Source organism: Cervus canadensis, chromosome 14, assembly GCF_019320065.1.
Source record: "Cervus canadensis isolate Bull #8, Minnesota chromosome 14, ASM1932006v1, whole genome shotgun sequence".
NCBI lineage: Eukaryota > Metazoa > Chordata > Mammalia > Artiodactyla > Cervidae > Cervus > Cervus canadensis.
This window is the reverse complement of record NC_057399.1, coordinates 13,779,280-13,795,456: the sequence shown is the minus strand read 5'-3', so window position 1 is coordinate 13,795,456 and position 16,177 is coordinate 13,779,280. Positions and strand designations below refer to the sequence as shown.

The 16,177-nt window shown below is 39.2% G+C and overlaps 1 protein-coding gene across 3 annotated transcripts in view; it reads left to right on the top strand.

The window, feature by feature from the left end:
- Positions 1 to 1,676: 1,676 nt before the first annotated feature.
- Positions 1,677 to 16,177, top strand: part of LOC122453344 (phospholipid-transporting ATPase FetA-like) — a 100,051-nt gene continuing 85,550 nt past the window's right edge. For all 3 annotated transcript variants that reach the window (XM_043487333.1, XM_043487332.1, XM_043487331.1), the window contains exon 1: positions 1,677 to 1,769. The gene's annotated coding sequence lies outside the window, so the exon portion shown is untranslated. The remainder of the gene's footprint in view (positions 1,770 to 16,177) is intronic.

The following is a 16,177-nucleotide window of genomic DNA, read 5'->3' as shown; positions in this document are numbered from 1 at the left end:
TTACTGCAGTGGTTCCCAGCTTTGGATATATGTTGGAATCCCCTGATACTGAAAAATACAACTTGCATAGACTTGATTTAGTTGGTCTGGGATGCATGCTGGGTCTCGATATTTTTTTTTAACTCCTCTTTATTTTAAATCAGCAGAGCTGTTTATTCAGTTTAAATTTTACACAGGAATCCAGGTTACAAAACATCTATCAGTAGGACTTCTGCAGTCACTTTTTTAGGACTTTATAAACTCTGACTACTGGTTCCTTTTTCTGATATCCCATTTTATAACTCCTATGGCTTCATGGAACACTGATAGAAAACCATTGAAATAGACAATTTCCAAGATCTTTTCCAGTTCCCAAACTAGGTTTTGGCTCTATGTCTACTCACAAGATCTCTGTCCTTTTTCTTAACACCAGCCTGACTTGGAGGTTAGCTTTCCATTTACTTCCTTTTGATTACCCTGGCTCTTTTGCTCCGAGGTGATGAGTAGTCTAAAATTCAACAGGCAAAAGCACCTCTAGGGTATCTTATTGTCATACCTCCTCCTGATCCAGTACATCCAGGGTGGGGGCCAGGTATCTGTATTTTCTACAAGGATTTTTCAATTGTCTTTGAAACAACTGATCCATGAATGATACTTTTGGGAAAGGTTGTCTTAAGAGATTTTGGGTCAAATGTAAAGCAGTAATGAATGATGAAATGCAGGATCATAGTAGAACACTGGATTTCATCCTGGACTCAGTGCCAGATCTGTCAAAGAGGAGCATCTGGGCATTTAAGGCTCTAGTTTATACTTCTGAACCAGGCATGTGACCAGAATTCTCAGTAACCGCCACAGATGCCTACTTGACAATCACCTCTTTTTTAAGGTCACTTATTAAGTTTTATAGAAAGAACACAGCTGAGCATCATTCTGTTGGACAATCACCTCTTCATTTGGGGTCACGTGTATGAGAAGGATGATATAGAATCATGGTCACCAGGAGTCAGGCAAGTGAAGTGAAGTGAAGCCGCTCAGTTGTGTCCGACTTTTTGTGACCCCATGGACTGTAGCCTACCAGGCTCCTCTGTCCATGGAATTTTCCAGGCAAGAATACTGGAGTGGGTTGCCGTTTCCTTCTGCAGGGGATTTTCCCGACCCAGGGACCAAACCTGGGTCTCCCGCATTGCGGGCAGACGCTTTACCATCTGAGCCACCAGGGGTCAGCCAAGCAGGATTCAAATCTCTATCACTGTGACTCTACCACTCTCTGATTGTATGTCCCTGAGCACGTCTTAACCTTAGACCTCGGGTATTTCCTCTTTTAAAAAGAATAATACCCTCTTCTTAGGCCCAGATTTTAGTAAAAATTAAACAAGATCATCTACCTAAAGCATGTAGGAAAGTATCCAGCTTCAGTAAATTTTTTCAAATTGTAGGTATTATTCTATCAGCAGGGCCTGAGCTAACTGACAAGGAGTTTTTTGTTTTATTCTTAGGTGGTGTTTCTCTGAGATTAAATATATAAAACCTTTTAATTCAGGTAAGTGCTTAGCTCATATCTGCTGAGATACCCAAGGTTCAGTAACAACAATAGTATTTGCTTAGTACTACACTGTACCGCGTTCTGCTCAGAAAGCCAGGAAACTGGCAACTTGTGCTCTCAGAGCACTCAGAATGGAACTGAAGCGACCAAGAAGCTTCTAACAGTTTTGAATTTCCAAGGAACTTCTTGGTGCAAGACTCAGACGACTTCCCTCTGACCTGGCTTGAGATTATTTTTGGCTGCAAAGGTGGGAGGAAAAAAAAATTATAGAGTTGAAATTATTATAGAAAGTTTTTGGTTTTAACCACTGATGATATTAATTCACATTTGAGGGGAATGTTTCAGTGTTCTTTTTAGAGGGCAGTGAGAGGGATGTTCTACCTATAGACTTGAGGCAGACAGATAAGTGCTTTAATTTTGAAGGTATATAAGAGAGAAAGCCAAAGATCTGCTGTGATAACCGTGGTGGAAGTGTCTTTCAGTTCAGTTCATTCGCTCAGTCGTGTCCGACTCTTTGCGACCCCATGAATCGCAGCTCGCCAGGCCTCCCTGTCCATCACCAACTCCCAGAGATTACTCAAACTCATGTCCATCGAGTCGGTGATGCAAAAGCTAAAGATGAGAAAGTGTTTTTCATATATGAACTTGCAAGGGGAAATAGACCACCAGGAACTTTCACTTGGCTAATTGAATTAATTGGGATTATTGACATTCTATAAAATGGATCATGATTTGAATACCCCTTCTGTCAGTGGTTCTGTTTCCGTGTGAGTTTAAGGGAGGATGACTGAAAGGGTTTTGTTGAACTTGTTTCTCTTTTTATAGAGGCCTAACTTAGAAACTAATTTCTTTATTACAGGACCATGTACTTTGCATCCTTAGTGTGATAATTTGTCATATTAGTATCATTTTCTGATATGGCTGTTTTGGAGAAAGCTTAGATTTTCTACCAAGGTCTGGAACTAAACTCTTGACATAATTCCAACAAAATAACTATTGATTGTTGTATGAGAGGATTCTCTCTAACAGAAGAAAAATTTTCTCTTGTAGTTCTTTGTGGACATACATGCTTTTAAAGAATTTGAAAAACAATAAAAGAGCTATAGGATTTCCAAAGAGTGTGTGTGTGTTTGAGGAGGAGAGGGAGTTGTTTTGGGTTTGGTAAAACAAAATCAGTTCCATTTGAATTACACTTGTTATAATTTTAAAAGCTGAGCTTTGAAGGATGGGTGGATGGATTTTAGCTAAGTAGAGGAATGTGAGGGTTGTATAAAAGAGAATTATCCTGAGATTGAGAAGGGAGAGTTGTTTAATATTTCGCATGAAACCTTATGTAGTTTGAATTCTTTTTAAGCTTATGTATACTCCATGTACATGCAAGAGGTTATATACATTTACCCAAATATTGCTGTTAATGTCTACATTTGTGGCTTTCCAAATCCTATGGTGTTTGATTTGACTCTGATTTTCTAACATAGGAAATTTCACTCTTCTTGGCCTGTTCATAATCTGTTTTTGTCTAGTGATGGCATCAGCACATTTGTGCCTTTACAGACATGCTGTCTGGTTAAGATCTGTGCCCATCTTTGTCTTGCTCTGTCTTTATGGGAGCCTGTAGTATTTACCTAAACACATTTTTAGGCCTGAAGCTGTTTTTGCTTGATGTCCTTTAATGTAGGCCGTTGGCATAGTGCCATAGCATTGTTCCATAAAAGCCAGTCTGAGTTTGGGGCAGAACAATGAGACTGAGGTAAGGCTTTGATTGTCTGCCTCAATCCAAGGAAGAACAAATTTTACAGTACGTAAAGAGTCTTAGCTCTTTTTAAAAAAACAAACAAACAAAAAAACCCAAAGCATATTAAGAAAGTTTTAAAAGCTTAGGACCTCTCCTCAGAAAAAATGCACAGGTATAGACAATTTTAGAAGGTTCACAAAGTTTCTAGAGTTCATCTGTCAAGCCTTGGCATTAAAGAAAAAAAAAAACTAACTCATATTAAGAAGTGGACAAGGTGTATATCCTTCAAGTAATTCTGCATAAATATTGTATCTCAAGGTTTTAATTTATATTGAACATCATTAAGTTTAGAGTTATACCTGAAGTAAAGATAGTCTATATTCTAGAATTGTGTGCTTTATCTGTCAGATCTTTCTTAGAAGAGAGCACTGGCCCAAACTGAGGGTTTTAGAAGCAGGACTGAATTAAACAAAAAAAATTCACGTTCCCTGCGTTACAAGGACTCCTAATCATAGGACCACCAGGGAAGTCCATCTTTTCATCTTTAAAACGGAAACTCTGTACCCATTGAACTCCACTTTCTCCCAGTTGCCAGCCCCTAGGATGGCAACCACCACTCTTCTTTCTGTCTCTATGAATGGGACTGCTCTAGGTGCCTCATAAAAGTATAATCATACAGTATTTATCTTTCTACAACTGGCTTATTTTACTTAACATAATGTTCCTAAGGTTCATCTATGTTGTAGCATGTCATAATTTCCTTCCTTTTTAAGGCTGAATAATATTTTGTTATATACATGTGTGTGTATGTGTGTTGTTTAACATGTCACATGTTGTTTAACTATTTGTCAGTGGATATTTGGGTTGCTTCTCCTCCTTAGCTATTGTGAATAATACTGCCAAAAGCATGAGTATACAAATCTCTCTTTAAGTCCTTGCTTTCAGTTCTTTTGGATATATATCGTAAAGTAGAATTGCTGCATTGTATGCTAATTCTGTTTTTAATTTTTTTAAGAACCACCATATTGTTCTCCATATCAGCTGCACCATTTTACATTTCCACCAACAGTGCACAAGGATTCTGATTTCTAATTGCATTCTAACTTCTCCACATCTTTGCCAATAGTGTTTTTTTCTTTTTTTAAAAAATAGTAGCCATCCTAATGAATGTGTTGGAGTAGGTTTTGCACACAAAACGTAGGAAGACATCCTGAGACTATGGTACATTTTCAGAGCCTTTGAATGCACCAGTGTATGAGGAGGGAGCTGTTAAGGACACAGGGCAGATTCAGATATGAAAACCACCTAAAAAAAAAAAAGAAAACCACCTAAGCTGGAGATAAAGTTGATAGCCTCCTCATGAAAATTAAGGGACCTCTAGGTATATAATCATTATACAAAAATCAAAAGTTTTCTTAGTAGCAATTATAAATTAGAAAATATAATAGAGTCCATTCACATTAGGAACAAAATCTTAAACTGTCTAAGAATAAACATAAAAAGAAATGCAGAAAACTTAACTGTAAGACTTTACTGATAGACAAAAAGATGGCCTGAATAAATGACAAAATATAGGCATGTTTGTAGATGGAAAAAAATTCTGAAACTATGTACTTTATTTGTATAAATGTGCATAAATGCAAAGTAAAAGTTATGGAAAGAGGAATAGCAAACCGTTAACAGTGATTCTAGAAAGGGGAGTGGGATGTAGTGGTAGATATTATGAAAAGGGACTTTAAACCTATGGGACACTGTAAAAGCAGTGCTAAGGGGAAGGTTCATAGCATTACAGGCTTACATCAAGAAACAAGAAAAAAACCAAATAAATAACCTAACTCTACACCTAAAGCAATTAGAGAAGGAAGAAATGAAGAACCCCAGAGTTAGCAGAAGGAAAGAAATCTTAAAAATCAGGGCAGAAATAAATGCAAAAGAAACTAAAGAGACCATAGCAAAAATCAACAAAGCTAAAAGCTGGTTTTTTGAAAAAATAAACAAAATTGACAAACCATTAGCAAGACTCATTAAGAAACAAAGAGAGAAAAACCAAATTAACAAAATTAGAAATGAAAATGGAGAGATCACAACAGACAACACTGAAATACAAAGGATCATAAGAGACTACTACCAGCAGCTCTATGCCAATAAAATGGACAACTTGGATGAAATGGACAAATTCTTAGAAAAGTATAACTTTCCAAAACTGAACCAGGAAGAAATAGAAGATCTTAACAGACCCATCACAAGCAAGGAAATCGAAACTGTAATCAAAAATCTTCCAGCAAACAAAAGCCCAGGACCAGATGGCTTCACAGCTGAATTCTACCAAAAATTTAGAGAAGAGCTAACACCTATCTTACTCAAACTCTTCCAGAAAATTGCAGATGAAGGTAAGCTTCCAAACTCATTCTATGAGGCCACCATCACCCTAATTCCAAAACCAGACAAAGATGCCACAAAAAAAGAAAACTACAGGCCAATATCACTGATGAACATAGATGCAAAAATCCTTAACAAAATTCTAGCAAACAGAATCCAACAACATATTAAAAAAATCATACACCATGACCAAGTGGGCTTTATCCCAGGAATGCAAGGATTCTTTAATATCCGCAAATCAATCAATGTAATACACCACATTAACAAATTGAAAGATAAAAACCATATGATTATCTCAATAGATGCAGAAAAAGCCTTTGACAAAATTCAACACCATTTATGATTAAAACTCTCCAAAAGCAGGAATAGAAGGAACATACCTCAACATAATAAAAGCTATATATGACAAACCCACAGCAAGCATCACCCTCAATGGTGAAAAATTGAAGGCATTTCCCCTGAAATCAGGAACAAGACAAGGGTGCCCACTCTCACCACTACTATTCAACATAGTGTTGGAAGTTTTGGCCACAGCAATCAGAGCAGAAAAAGAAGTAAAAGGAATCCAGATAGGAAAAGAAGAAGTGAAACTCTCACTGTTTGCAGATGACATGATCCTCTACATAGAAAACCCTAAAGACTCTACAGAAAATTACTAGAGCTAATCAATGAATATAGTAAAGTTGCAGGATATAAAATTAACACACAGAAATCCCTTGCATTCCTATATACTAACAATGAGAAAACAGAAAGAGAAATTAAGGAAACAATACCATTCACCATTGCAACAAAAAGAATAAAATACTTAGGAGTATATCTACCTAAAGAAACAAAAGACCTATACATAGAAAACTATAAAACACTGATGAAAGAAATCAAAGAGGACACAAACAGATGGAGAAACATACCGTGTTCATGGATTGGAAGAATCAATATTGTCAAAATGGCTATTCTACCCAAAGCAATCTATAGATTCAATGCAATCCCTATCAAGCTACCAATGGTATTTTTCACAGAACTAGAACAAATAATTTCACAATTTGTATGGAAATACAAAAAAACTCGAATAGCCAAAGTAATCTTGAGAAAGAAGAATGGAACTGGAGGAATCAACCTGCCTGACTTCAGACTCTACTACAAAGCCACAGTCATCAAGACAGTATGGTACTGGCACAAAGACAGAAATATAGATCAATGGAACAGAATAGAAAGCCCAGAGATAAATCCACGAACCTATGGACACCTTATCTTGACAAAGGAGGCAAGGATAATAAATCACAGCAAGATCCTCTATGACCCACCTCCCAGAATATTGGAAATAAAAGCAAAATAAACAAATGGGACCTAATGAAACTTAAAAGCTTTTGCACTACAAAGGAAACTATAGTAAGGTGAAAAGACAGCCCTCAGATTGGGAGAAAATAATAGCAAATGAAGAAACAGACAAAGGATTAATCTCAAAAATATACAAGCAACTCCTGCAGCTCAATTCCAGAAAAATAAATGACCCAATCAAAAAATGGGCCAAAGAACTAAACAGACATTTCTCCAAAGAAGACATACAGATGGCTAACAAACACATGAAAAGATGCTCAACATCACTCATTATCAGAGAAATGCAAATCAAAACCACAATGAGGTACCATTACACGCCAGTCAGGATGGCTGCTATCCAAAAGTCTACAAGCAATAAATGCTGGAGAGGGTGTGGAGAAAAGGGAACCCTCTTACACTGTTGGTGGGAATGCAAACTAGTACAGCCACTATGGAGAACAGTGTGGAGATTCCTTAAAAAACTGGAAATAGAACTGCCATATGACCCAGCAATCCCACTTCTGGGCATACACACTGAGGAAACCAGATCTGAAAGGGACACGTGCACCCCAATGTTCATCGCAGCACTGTTTATAAATAGCCAGGACATGGAAGCAACCTAGATGCCCATCAGCAGATGAATGGATAAGGAAGCTGTGGTACATGTACACCATGGAATATTACTCAGCCATTAAAAAGAATTCATTTGAACCAGTTCTAATGAGATGGATGAAACTGGAGCCCATTATACAGAGTGAAGTAAGCCAGAAAGATAAAGAACATTACAGCATACTAACACATATATATGGAATTTAGAAAGATGGTAACGATAACCCTATATGCAAAACAGAAAAAGAGACACAGAAAAACAGAACAGACTTTTGAACTCTGTGGGAGAATGTGAGGGTGGGATGTTTCAAAAGAACAGCATGTATACTATCTATGGTGAAACAGATCACCAGCCCAGGTGGGATGCATGAGACAAGTGCTCCGACCTGGTGCACTGGGAAGAGCCAGAGGAATCGGGTGGAGAGGGAGGTGGGAGGGGGGATCGGGATTGGGAATACATGTAAATTCATGGCTGATTCATATCAATGTATAACAAAACCCACTGGAAAAAAAAATAATAATAATAAAAAAATAAAATAAAATAAAAAGAAAAGGGACTTTAATGTTTTATTTTGTATACCTCTGTCGTGTGTAAGTTTTTAAAATAAGAATGTACTAATGTATTATTTGTGGGGGAAAAAAAACTTTCTTAAAGAAATGAAAATAACTTGAAATATTTCACGGCCTTTTACTTCTGCATAAAGATGGGGTAATCTAATTCTCACAGTGTGTAGAGCCCCAGTCCCTAGGCTTTTTGGAAGGTATTCAAAGGGAAAGAAAATACAATTCCCATACTTCAAGATTATAGATTGACAAGGAGTTAAGGCTCCCAAGCATCACCGACTCAATGGACATGAGTTTGAGTAAACTCTGGAACTTGGTGATGGACAGGGAGGCCTGGCGTGCTACAGTCCATGGGGTTGCAAAGAGTCAGACATGACTGAGCAACTGAACTGAAGACTCCCAAAGAGTAGAATGGCAGAAGTAAGTACATAAACATCAGTAAATAAACATCACTGGGAAATAAATGATTTTTTCAGACAACAAAATTTATTTTCTGTTCAGCAATGTTTCTGTTCTCACCATTTTAGACGAAACACTTTCTAAAATTTGTTAGATGTTTTCTCGCTTTCTTAAATAGAATATACTAAGCAAATTTTAACCTTTATTTTGATGACTCAGTGTTACATGTTACGTTACTGTATTATTTCTAGTGCCTTCTGGAGCTATTGAATTGTATGTGGCTTTTATTACTGTCATTTTTAAAACATTTATTTATCTCTGGGTGTGCTGTGTCTCTGGTGCTTTGTGGGCTTTTCTCTAGTTGCAGCGAGCAGGGGCCACTCTTCATTGCAGTGTGCGGGCTTCTCATTGCAGTGGCTTCTCCTGTTGAGGACCACAGGCTTTCAGGTGCGAGGTTTCAGCAGCTGCAGCTCCTGGGCTCTAGAGCACAAGCTCAGTAGTTGTGGTGCACGAGCTTAGTTACTCCGCAGCCTGTGGGATCTTCCCCAACCAGGGATCGAACCCACATCTCCTGCTTTGGCAGCAGATTCTTTACCACTGAGCCACCAGGGAAGCCCCTTTTATTACTGTATTAAATAGCCCCTCCTTGCTTGAATTGAAATACTTTAGTGCATAAATTTCATGTTGTCTCCCTTGGCTGTTCAATGGTTAATTGTTGCTTACACCAGCTCTGCCGAATATGAACGTTATGGGTAAGGGGCTGCTGTAACACAAAGTGACTGCACTTCAGGGAGACAAGAGAAGGGGGCTTCTTCTCTATTCATATTTACTTTTCACAGTTTTTCTCCCCACATTTTCCCTTCCATTCCTGGTTATCCCCTAGTTGTTGGTATACATTTTTATATTGATCATAATAATGTGGTGGTTAAAAGTACAGGCTTTGAAATCAGACTATCTGTGTTCCATACTGGCTTTGCCACTTACCAGCTGAGTGATATTGCTGTTTACAGCATCAGACCTTGCTTCTATCACCAGTCACATCCATAACTGGCTGATGTTTTTGCTTTGGCTCCATCCCTTCGTTCTTTCTGGAGTTATTTCTCCACTGATCTCCAGTAACATATTGGGCACCTACCGATCTGGGGAGTTCCTCTTTCAGTGTCCTATCTTTTTGCCTTTTCATACTGTTCATGGGGTTCTCAAGGCAAGAATACTTAAGTGGTTTGCCATTCCCTTCTCCAGTGGACAACATTCTGTCAGACCTCTCCACCATGACCCGTCCATCTTGGGTGGTCCCACATAGCATGGTTTAGTTTCATTGAGTTAGACAAGCTGTGGCCCCTGTGATCAGATTGGTTAGTTGTCTGTGATTGTGATTTCAGTCTATCTGCCCTCTGATGCCCTCTCTCAGTGCCTACCGTCTTACTTGGGTTTCTCTTACCTTGGATGTGGGGTATCTCTAAACGGCTGCTCCAGCAAAGCACAGCCACTGCTCCTTACCTTGGACGTGGGGTAGCTCCTCTTGGTCACCGCTGCAATATTGCATAGGAACCTGGAATGTTAGGTCCATGAATCAAGGCAAATTGGAAGTGGTCAAACAGGAGATGGCAAGAGTGAACGTCAACATTCTAGGACAGCAAACTAAGATGGACTGGAATGGGTGAATTTAACTCAGATGACCATTGTATCTACTACTGTGGTCAGGAATCCCTTAGAAGAAATGGAGTAGCCGTCATAGTCAACAGAAGAGTCCAAAATGCAGTACTTGGATGCAATCTCAAAAACCACAGAATGATCTCTGTTTGTTTCCAAGGAAAACCATTCAATATCATAGTAATCCAAGTCTATGCCCTGACAAGTAATGCTCAAGCAGCTGAAGTTGAACAGTTCTGTGAAGACCTACAAGACCTTCTAGAACTAACACTCAAAAAAGATGTCCTTTTCATTATAGGGGACTGGAATGCAAAAGTAGGAAGTCAAGGAATACCTGGAGTCACAGGCAAATTTGGCCTTGGAGTACAGAATGAAGCAGGGCAAAGGCTAATAGAGTTTTGCCAAGAGAATGCACTGGTCATAGCAAACACCCTTTTCCAACAACACAAGAGAAGACTCTACACATGGACATCACCAGATGGTCAACACCGAAATCAGACTGATTATATTCTTTGCAGCCAAAGATGGAGAAGCTCTATGCAGTCAGCAAAAACAAGACCGGGAGCTGACTGTGGCTCGGATCATGAACTCCTTATTGCCAAATTCAGAATAAAATTGAAGAAAGTGTGTAAAACCACTAGACCATTCAGGTATGACCTAAATCAAATCCCTTATGATTATACAATGGAAGTGAGAAATAGATTTAAGGGACTAGATCTGATAGACAGAGTACCTGATGAACTATGGATGGAGGTTTGTGACATTGTAAAGGAGACAGGGATCAAGACCATCCCCCAGAAAAAGAAATGCAAAAAAGCAAAATGGCTGTCTAGGAGGCCTTACAAATAGCTGTGAAAACAAGAGAAGCAAAAAGCAAAGGAGAAAAGGAAAGATATACCCATTTGAATGCAGAGTTCCAAAGACTAGCAAGGAGAGACAAGAAAGTCTACCTCAGCAATCAATGCAAAGAAATAGAGGAAAACAATAGAATGGGAAAGACTAGAGATCTCTTCAAGAAAGTTAGAGATACCAAGGGAACATTTCATGCAAAGATGGGCTCAATAAAGGACAGAAATGGTAGGGACCTAACAGAAGCGGAAGATATTAAGAAGAGGTGGCAAGAATACACAGAAGAACTATACAAAAAATATCTTCACAACCCAGATAACCACGATGGTGTGATCACTCACCTAGAGCCAGACATCCTGGAATGTGAAGTCAAGTGGGCCTTAGGAAGCATCATTATGGATAAAGCTAGTGGAGGTGATGGCATTCCAGTTGAGCTATTTCAAATCCTGAAAGATGATGCTATGAAAGTGCTGCACTCAGTATGTTAGCAAATTTGGAAAACTCAGCAGTGGCCACAGGACTTGAAAAGGTCAGTTTTCATTCCTATCCCAAAGAAAGGCAATGCCAAAGAATGCTGAAACTACCGCACAGTTGCACTCATTTCACATGCTAGTAAAGTAATGCTCAAAATTCTCCAAACCAGGCTTCAGCAATACATAAACTGTGAACTTCCAGATTTTCAAGCTGGACTTAGAAAAGGCAGAGGAACCCGAGATCAAATTGCCAACATTCGCTGGATCATCGAAAAAGCAAGAGAGTTCCAGAAAAGCATCTATTTCTGCTTTATTGACTATGCCAAAGCCTTCGACTGTGTGGATCACAATAAACTGTGGAAAATTCTGAAAGAGATGGGAATAGCAGACCACCTGACCTGCCTCTTGAGAAACCTGTATGCAGGTCAAGAAGCAACAGTTAGAACTGGACATGGAACAACAGACTGGTTCCAAATAGGAAAAGGAGTACGTCAAGGCTGTGTACTGTCACCCTGCTTATTTAACTTATATGCAGAGTACATCATGAGAAACTCTAGGCTGGAAGAAGCACAAGCTGGAATCAAGATTGCCAGGAACCTCAGATATGCAGATGACACCACCCTTATGGCAGAAAGTGAAGAAGAACTAAAGAGCCTCTTGATGAAAGTGAAAGAGGAGAGTGAAAAGTTGGCTTAAAACTCAACATTCAGAAAACTAAGATGATGGCATCTGGTCCCATCACTTCATGGCAAATACATGGGGAAACAGTGCAAACAGTGGCTGACTTTATTATTTTGGGCTCCAAAATCACTGCAGATGGTGATTGCACCCATGAAATTAAAAGATGCTTACTCCTTGGAAGGAAAGTTATGACCAACCTAGATTGCATATTAAAAAGCAGAGACATTACTTTGTCAACAAAGGTCAGTCCAATCAAGGCTATGGTTTTACCATTAGTCATGTATGGTTCTGAGAGTTGAACTATAAAGAAAGCTGAGCGCAGAAGAATTGATGCTTTTGAGCTGTGGTGTTGGAGAAGACTCTTGAGAGTCCCTTGGACTGCAAGGAGATCCAACCAGTCCATCCTAAACGAAATCAGTCCTGGGTGTTCATTGGAAGGACTGATGTTGAAATTGAAACTCCAATATTTTGGCCACCTGATGCGAAGAGCTGACTCTTTTGAAACGACCCTGATGTTGGGAAAGATTGAAGTCAGGAGGAGATGGGGATGACAGAGGATGAGATGGTTGGATGGCATCACCAACTCAATGGACATGAGTTTGGGTGAACTCCGGGAGTTGGTGATGGACAGGGAGGCCTGGCGTGCTGCGGTTCATGGGATCGCAAAGAGTCAGACACAACTGAGTGACTGAACTGAACTGATACTGCGCTGAGTGATGTTGCCAAGTTATTTAGCCTCTGCTTTGCCGTAGTGTCATCATCTGTAATGTGGAAATAATAATAATACAATGGTATTAATAGTACAGTGGTATTCATGGTAGTAATACTAATCATAAGATTATTTTAAGGGTTAAGTGAAAAAAAGATATGTAAGTGCTGACAACATAGTGAGCTCTGAATTAATGTTACCTCATTTATTATTTGGAGAAGGCAATGGCAACCCACTCCAGTACTCTTGCCTGGAAAATCCCATGGATGGAGGAGCCTGGTAGGCTGCAGTCCTTGGGGTTGCTAAGAGTTGAACATGACTGAGTGACTTCACTTTCACTTTTCACTTTCATGCATTGGAGAAGGAAGTGGCAACCCACTCCAGTGTTCTTGCCTGGAGAATCCCAGGGACGTGGGAGCCTGGTGGGCTGCCGTCTATGGGGTTGCACAGAGTTGGACACGACTGAAGTGACTTAGCAGCAGCGGCAGCAGCATTTATGATTGGGCTTCCCTGGTAGATCAGATGGTAAAGAATCTGCTTTCAATGCAGGAGACCTGGGTTCAGTCCCTGGGTTAGGAAGATCCCCTGGGGAAGAAAAATGTATTTCCTTCCTTCCTTCCACTCCAGTATTCTTGCCTGGAGAACCCCATGGATAGAGAATCCTGGCAGGCTACAGTCCACAGAGTCACAAAAAGTTGGACATGACCGAGCGACTTAGCACTTTTTATTATTAAGTTTAACAATAGAGCTCTCCTCTTGCCTATTTACGTAAAATGCCTAAGCTTTTAGCTTGTAGACACTTTGACATTAGTTTTGGCTGCCTGGTGGTCAACATGCCTTTAATATATTAGCTTTCATTCTCAATTAAGTCCTTAAGGAATTTCAAATTCAAATACTTTTGGCATGAGCTAAGCCCAGCATAATTAGGAAACTGAATATGCTACTAAAAAAAAAATCACAGATCCAAAGCTACTTATGTATAATCTTTCATTTTGCATGCCACTGTCTTCTCTCCAAGCCTGACTTCTTAAGAGTTTGCCACGCTGTCACTCAGTGACCAAGTACAAGATAGAAATTCAAGTACAGGCCTTGTTAGCAGGTATTAGAAAAGTCAACACCAGTATCTTGACCTTGTACAACTCCAGGGCCACAGTTCCCGTTGCGGTCTGTGAATGGTAACCACTGAAGGTATGCAGTGTACAACCTGGGTGGCCCCATATGTTGCCTCAGGCAAGGTAGCCAAGGAGATTAGACCTTCATTTTCTTGAACAAATGGGAGACATTCTACAAAACAAAAAAGAATCCTGTGGTTTAAAATGGAGAAATGTTCACCCAAAGGATGGGAATGGGCCTTAAATTCAGGACTTAGAATCAAAAAACATGATTCCCAGGTCTGTTTTTTTTCCACTTAATATTTCTCAGAGCCTTAGTTTTCTCAACTGTAAATGGATAATTACCTTTCCCTATATCTCAAGCTTAATGAGATAATTTTTATAAGCCATGAAACCTAAACAAATGCAAATGATGAGTTTCTCTTATTTCTTGTTACAGTTTTTGTGCTAAGGAAAAACTGTCTTCAAAAGGTTTGTGATCTATGGTTTATTCATGGTTCAGAGACTTAAAGGAGTTTTTTTTTTTTTTTTAAAGTAATGATTGATCTAGCTCTGATGATCAGATGCAAAGAGCATTGCATAATGTTCTGTATAATGAGGAGTGTTTCTGAGAATATAAAATGAAGAGAGATGGAACTGATGGGGGAGAAAAGTATAATAGTTAATGGATTTTTTACTCCTTTAGTTACTGTTGTAGTGAATTAAATATTTTCCTACTCAAATAAAAGATCCAGCAGGTTTAAAGCAATAAAATGAAGTTTAATGAATAGTATAATTATAAAATTCTAAAACCTATGGGTTGATAAGACCAAGTACACCTTTTTTCTTTTTAAATTTATTTTTTTAATTGGAGGAAAATTGCTTTACAGTGTTGTGTTAGTTTCTGCCATACAACACCACAAATCAGCCATAGTTATACGTATATCCTCTCCCCCTTGAGTGCCCCTCCCCTCCCCCAATCCCTTCCCTTTAGGTCCCAAATACACCTTTTAAGAAAAAAAATTCTTTTTTCATCTCTTGGTTATCCCTTTGAGAGAGCCAACTACTAAGAAATCTGCTTGACTTCCAAAAGATCCAAACAGGAACATTTTTTTAAATTAATTTTATTGAAATATAGTTGATTTATAAAATTGTGTTTGTTTCTAGTGTACAGCAAAGTGATTCAGTTGTACATATATATAATAGTTTGCATCTGTTAATCCCAAGCTACCAAGCCCTCCCTCCCCCACCCCTCCTCCCTGTTAGAAACCACAAAGTCTATTCTCTCTGTGAGTCTGCTCTGGTTCATAGATTAGTTCATTTGTGTCATATTTTAGATTCCACATGTAAGTGATATCATATGATATTTGTCTTTCTGACTTACTTCATTTAGTATGATCATCTCTAGGTCCATCCATACTGCTGTAAATGGCATTATTTCATTCTTTTTTATGGCTGAGTAGTAGTCCATGTCAGTTCAGTTCAGTTGCTCATTTGTGTCTGAATCTTTGCAACCCCATGGACTGCAGTACACCAGGCTTCACCGTCCATCACCAACTCCCAGAGCTTGCTCAAACTCATGCCCATTTTTGATTGGGTTGTTTGTTATTGAGTTGTATGAGCTGTTCAAACAAGGAAATATTGAGTAACAATGAAACCCTGGGGCCACAGAGGCCTGTGCACAATTACTAAGGTTTGACACCTTATTTACTTTTCTGTTTAGCTTTTCCCTTTGTATCTTCCATTTTAAAAATGTATATCTAACTATATCCATAAAGTTTTTCATAACTGGATATCAGTTCAGTCGCTCAGTCGTGTCGGACTCTATGTGACCCCATGAATCGCAGCACGCCAGGCCTCCCTGTTCATCACCAACTCCCGGAGTTTACTTAGACTCATGTCCATCGAGTCAGTGATGCCATCCAGCCATCTCATCCTCTGTCGTCCCCTTCTCCTCCTGCCCCCAATCCCTCCCAGCATCTTTTCCAATGAGTCAACTCTTCGCATCAGGTGGCCAAAGTATTGGAGTTTCAGCTTTGGCACCAGTCCTTGCAATGAACACCCAGGATTGATCTCCTTTAGGATGAACTGGTTGGATCTCCTTGCAGTTCAAGGGACTCTCAAGAGTCTTCTCCAACACCACAGCTCAAAAGCATCAATTTTTCAGCCCTCAGCTTTCTTTATAGTCCAACTCTCACA